The following is a 5944-nucleotide window of genomic DNA, read 5'->3' as shown; positions in this document are numbered from 1 at the left end:
ACTGGGTGCACTGACATCGGCACAGAGGAAACTGTTGTCTGCTCACCTGGGTGGGACTCCTGGCTGCCACCGGCTCTGCATGCCCGGTCCCTCCCTAGGAGTGAACATGCCCCCTTAGTGGCATCACTGGGGGCAGAGAGCAGACTCTGCCTCAGGGCAGCCTGCTCGGTGCTGTGGCCCTGCCTGGGCCTGAGCTGTGCTGGGGAGGCTGAAGCAGGCGGTGGAGAGAGCAGACCCTGCAGTGGCCTGAGACTTGGGTCCTCCTGGCTGGCCACTGTGTGACATAGCCCCCTCTGCCCTTATCGTGACCTTGGTCTCCCCGTCTGACAATGAGAGAAGGGCCTCAGAATCTGTGGGGTCCCCTGTGGCTCAGAGCAGAGCGGTCAGGGTGAGATGTGGCTGCAGGGTCCCTGGGCCGTGCAGTGAGGGGCCTGGCGTGCCCTCCATGCTTCCTCCATAGATGGTCTCAGGGTGCAGGAGCTGGAGGGCTCCCCCCAAAGTGCGGCCAAACAAAGGGAAGGAATAGAGTCCTCCAGGGCCCCCAGAGACACCACTGTGCCGTCCTCAGCCACAGGGCACCAGTCAGGGACCCTGGGGGCAGCAGGAGGGGGCTGTGGAAGAGTGAGCTCAGGCGGGCTCTCTGCCAGGCCGCTGGGTGCAAGTTGGAGAAGAGAGGACATCCAGGCAGGGACCCTGGAGACGGAGGTGCTGGTTGGGGGCGGAAGTCACTGCCCCCAGGCCCAGCTCTGAGAGGCTCCCAGGCTGTGCAGGGAGTCCAGGCTGGCCCAGCAGTGACCGTTTATATGTTGGACTTCCTGCCGGACGTGAGCTCCCTGCGAGCAGGGCTTTGGTTTGTCCTCGGACACACTCGGGTGTCAGTGTTTGAGGACTGCCCTCAGGGACCGCAGCAGTGCAGCCCCCTCCCAGCTCAGCCTGGCCTTCCTGCCTGGGGCAGCTCCACCCCTGCTCATCTCTCCCCCCAGCACCCGCCCACTGAGCTTCTACCCAGGCAGGACTCTGAATACCCTCCTGTCCGAGAAGCTTCTTAAGAAGTTGGCCACAGGCATCCTCTTCACCAGAGCAAGAGAGAAAACTCAGGAGCCTGGGAGACCCAGGGGTCAGGGTGGGCACCCTTGATTGTTGGCAGGTGTTGTCCACACTGAGGGGGAGATCAGAGTCCAAGGACAGGTGTGGCGGTCTGTTCTGAGGTCCCTGCCGGTGACCTGGGGGTGGCACAGAGGCCCCATGATGGATGCCACCCAGCAGCAGTGGGCGAGGGCTTGCGCCTGCTCCCGCGTGAAGAAGCAGACGGAGACCTTGGAGGGGTCTCCGAGACCCTGCACCCCCGGTACAGGCTGTGACTACCTGAGGCCTCCTGCCCCCATGTTCCTCCCACAAAGTGCCTTCTCTGCGCTACATGGAGGGGTCACGAGCATGTGACAAGGTCTCTGGGGCCTTAGAGGGCAGAACTGAGCACAGGGGAAGCAGAGTGGATCCTCAAAATAAAGAAAAACAGCCCGAGTTACCGGGAAATGGCCTCCACTCTGTCCTGGGTAATGAGCGCCTTGTTAAGAGGCAGCCGGGGAGAGCCTGACACGGACGGTGGGGACGCAGCGGCAGGTGCAGGTCCCGCACACACGGACGGTGGGGACGCAGCGGCCCGGGTGCAGGTCCAGCACACACGGACGGTGGGGACGCAGCGGCCCGGGTGCAGGTCCCGCACACACGGACGGTGGGGACGCAGCGGCCCGGGTGCAGGTCCCGCACACACGGACGGTGGGGACGCAGCGGCCCGGGTGCAGGTCCCGCACACACGGACGGTGGGGACGCAGCGGCCCGGGTGCAGGTCCCGCACACACGGACGGTGGGGACGCAGCGGCCCGGGTGCAGGTCCCGCACACACGGACAGCTCATCACATGGGCACACAACACAATGGGACCGTGCACATGGGTGTACAACGCAGAACATCCCCCCTGCCCCCCACCCCGCACGCAGGTGCCCACCTCACGGCCATTAAGTGGGGCCGGGGTGTCGAGGAACATCACGTAAACCGCAGCTGCCTGATTCCCGTTCATTTTTCTTTAATGAAACTTGCACCCCAACAGCATGTACAGGCCTTCACTGGACGGTTGTATATTTCACGAACTCATCCACCTGTGCTCTGCACTTGCTGCACCGGGGGCGGGGGGGGGCCTGAGTCTCTCATATATAGTCCCACCCACAGGGTCGCCTGGAGGGCCAACGGTCACTTTGTCAGCACTGATTTGTCCGTCAGGGATTTTCAGAAGTGGAGAGCTGAGGTGGACAGTGAGTTTTACTGTTTATCCTCACAAGTCTGGCCCAGGCTGGCTTTCTGAGGTCACGGACTTAGACTGACCCCGTCCAAGGCCAAGTCTTGGATTCCCATTGCCAACAACCCTATCCCTCCGGGGCAGGTTGAGTCAGTGACATCCTTGTGGGGTGCTTTGATGTCTTTGTGGGTGCTGTTTGGGTGTGACCTGCTGAGCTCTCCACGAGGCCATCCAGTCCTCTGTGCTGATGTCTGGGGTGTCACAACGGGCAGCCCTGGGGTGTGCATGCCCCTGGAGTTATGCATGGTGCCCAGAAGTGGGTTGGCTGGAGGGCACAGCCTGGTACTGGCTGAGCCCCTGAGTGGAGCCCGTGTGCAGAGGCCAGGCCAGACCTACCACAGACATGGGAGGGCGGCAGCTCCATGCCTCTGTCCAAAGCCACAACCTGACGCTCTGCCCAGGGTACTTAACAAAGTCCCAGGTTGGCACCGGGGGCTTCCCGCCTGCAGACTGGGGAACTGGGAACACTTTTCAGAGGCCACTGAGAAGCGGGAGGAGAAGAGGCAGTTGGCAGGGCTGGGGCTGGTTTGAGGTATTTGCACCTCTCTCTAGAGGAGTGCAGGCATCTCCAAGTGTGGGGTCCTCCTGCCCTGCCAGGTCAGAGGAGCCTAACTATTGATGCTCTGTGTACATGCAGATGCCAACAGATGCTCCTGCCAGAACAGACAGATCATTCTCCTGGACTCGGTGGCACTGTCAAAATCTGAGAGTTTGCCCCATGTCAGCAGTTGAGTAATTTTGTGTCTGAGATCCAGTGGGTATGTGTGGATTCCTGAGCCCCTGAGTCCTCAGAGATGTGACAGGTGATTGAAAACTGGTAAAGGGGCACTTCCCTGGTGGCCCGGTGGGGAAGACTCTGCGCTCCCAATGCAGGGGGCCCGGGTTTGGTCTCTGGTCAGGGAACCAGATCCCTCAAGCATGCCACAACTAAGAGTTTGCATGCTGCAACTAAGAAGTCCGCATGCCACAACTAAACATGCTGCAATGAAGATCCCGTGAGCCGCACCTAGGACCTGGCACAGCCAAAATAAATAAATAAATATTTTTTAAAAAAGAACCAAGAAACTGGTAAAGGGCAAACCTAGGACTTGGGCTGGGTCATCCCATCTTCCAGCCAGGAACGTGGTCCTCAGCAAACTTGTCAGCTTCTGCTCGATGCTGATGTTCTGCTTCCTGTTTCTGCCGTATGCTGGCCTTGACACGTTGGGATTTTTCTTATTGCTTTTAGTGGGTGAATGTGTATTAGATGAGCTCCCCTCGTGGGCACATGCCCGAGACCCTCCTCTCAGATCAGCCTCCCATTCCCTCCCTCCTCATTCCTTCCTTCCCGATCCTTCTGCCTCACCCACTCCTTAAACATGGGCTGGCTGGCTGAGTGGATGATGGATGGATGGGGGGTGGATGGATGGATGGGTGGGGGGGTGGGTGGGTTCCGCCCTAGGCGCTCTCCTCTTTCTTGTGGACTTCTGTGGTTTCCTTTATAGATTATGACCCCAAATCTAGCTTCAATCCAGTTAATGAAGAGTCTACAGCTCACCACGTGTGTCCACTTCACAGTCCCTGGAGCCCCTCTCCCACCGCTGTGTTGTCATCACCATCTGGCTTCCGTCACCCAGAGACTCCTCCTCCCCGTTAGCCGAGGGGCAAGCCTCATCTGGGCTCCCGCCTAGATCCCTCTCCCTCCTGGTGACCTACCCGGCCCCTCTCACCCACCATTATTTCCATGACACCCCAGACTCTGCCGCAGCTTGTCCGGCGCCTGATGGGCACGTCTGGCCACACTGCTCTCCGGGCTGCTCGGGGAACAGCCCAGGCTGCCTGCACTCCAGGCCCTGCCTCTGCTCCAGGCCCAGCTTCTGGCCTCCCTGCCCTCCCTCAATGTCAGACCACAGCTGAGTGGTTTCCTCTGCCCAGGAGCCCCACTTCCCAATATTACTACTCTGTAGCCGCCCAGGGTCCCATTCCGACTTGTATGCCACCTTTGGCCTTTGTGGGCCACCTTCTCCATTAAAGACTAATATAATCCATGCTAGATTCATTATTCACTATTATTATATTCTTTTTTCCTTCTGACTTTAAAGGAAATTAAAATAAAACTGTTTTGTGATCCTTACAAGTGCCCGGGGTCCAGGTGCTATACCCTCTGTGCCTGGCGGTGACATCGGCCCTTCTACACCACCTACTCACCTTCAAGACCCACGGCAGCATCCCCTCCTCCAAGAAGCCTCCCAGGATCACCCTCCTCCCCTGTTAGGGCCCCTCTGTGCCCAGAACAGCAGCACATACCCTAGTCCCACAGGTTTCCTGCTGTGCTGCCAAAGCCGTGGGCAGGCCCGGGTACTCAGAAGTGCTCCAACCAAACAACCCGGAGTGGGTGAGGAACAGGGTGCTGGTGGCTTAGAAGGGTCAGGTGGTGCCCCCTTGGGGGGTGCTGATTTGGGTGGCTTTACTGAGAGGTGGTGCTGGCAGGCTGGTCCAGAAGCTAGTCCAGAAGTACTAGGAGCAGAGGAAGGGAGTGTTTGCAGAGACTGAGCTTTTTTTTTTTAATATGTATGTATTTATTTGGCTGTGTTGGGTCTTAGTTGCGGCAGGCAGGCTCTTCGCTGTGGCACGTGGGATCTTTTGTTGTGGTATGCGGGCTTCTCTCTAGTTGTGGCGTGTGGGTGCTAGAGTGCGCGGGCTTAGCTGCCCCACGGCATGTGGGATCTTAGTTCCCCAACCAGGTATTGGACCCGCGTCCCCTGCCTTGGAAGGCGGATTCTTAACCACTGGACAACCAGGGAAGTCCTGAGACTGAGTTTTTGAAGAAGAACCTGGCTTACAGGGAGGGGCAGGCAAGGTCAGCAGACATCACCCCCAATTCTGGGTGGGCAGTAGGAGCCCAGGCACAGCGTGGCCCATAGATACCAAGACCTCCCCATGTCCATCTCTGGGGATCCCGGCGGGATGCACCTGCATCTGCAGACCGAGCTGTGCCAGGCCACCATATATCTGGAGCTGGGGCCTGAACGCCCTCCCTCTGGGCCCCTCCTCCAGCCCTTTGGCCCTCAGGATGCCCAGGCAGGTCCAGCTGCCTCCCCCACCCCTGAACCCCACTCTGGCTCTGGCCAGGCTCACAAAGCTCCACCACAGGGGGAGGGGCATACACCGACACAGGCCTAGGTGCACATGGGGTCTCCCTCTTGACCTTCCAGTGCCTAGCCTGGGGGTCCATCAGTGGCTGCTCATTCTGCTGCCGTGGGCATAGGGTTCTAGGGGATGCCCGTTTACCGGGGGTCTGCCCATGACAACAGGAGGAACCATCAGGCCCCTCTGAACAGCGCAGGAGGATTCCAGAGACCTCCCTCCCCCACCCCACCTCCACTGCCTGCAGCGCTGAGGCCAAGACTAATAAAACACCCACCTCGCAGGAGACAGCTTTATCTTGTTGATCGGAAGTCTGCCAGCCCAATTTATGATGGAACATAAGCTCTCCAAATCTGAATTTATGTGCTGTAGGATAACGAGAGGTCAATGAGATTAAAAGTGGGCTCGTGAGAGGACCATAGGCAGCTGCCTCCTCAGCGCTGCCACGGAAAGCCTCCCAGCCCCT

The sequence above is a fragment of the Mesoplodon densirostris genome, chromosome 2 (genome assembly GCF_025265405.1).
Source record: "Mesoplodon densirostris isolate mMesDen1 chromosome 2, mMesDen1 primary haplotype, whole genome shotgun sequence".
Classification (NCBI taxonomy): domain Eukaryota; kingdom Metazoa; phylum Chordata; class Mammalia; order Artiodactyla; family Ziphiidae; genus Mesoplodon; species Mesoplodon densirostris.
The sequence above is the reverse complement of the archived record's forward strand: the minus strand, read 5'-3'. Positions refer to the sequence as shown.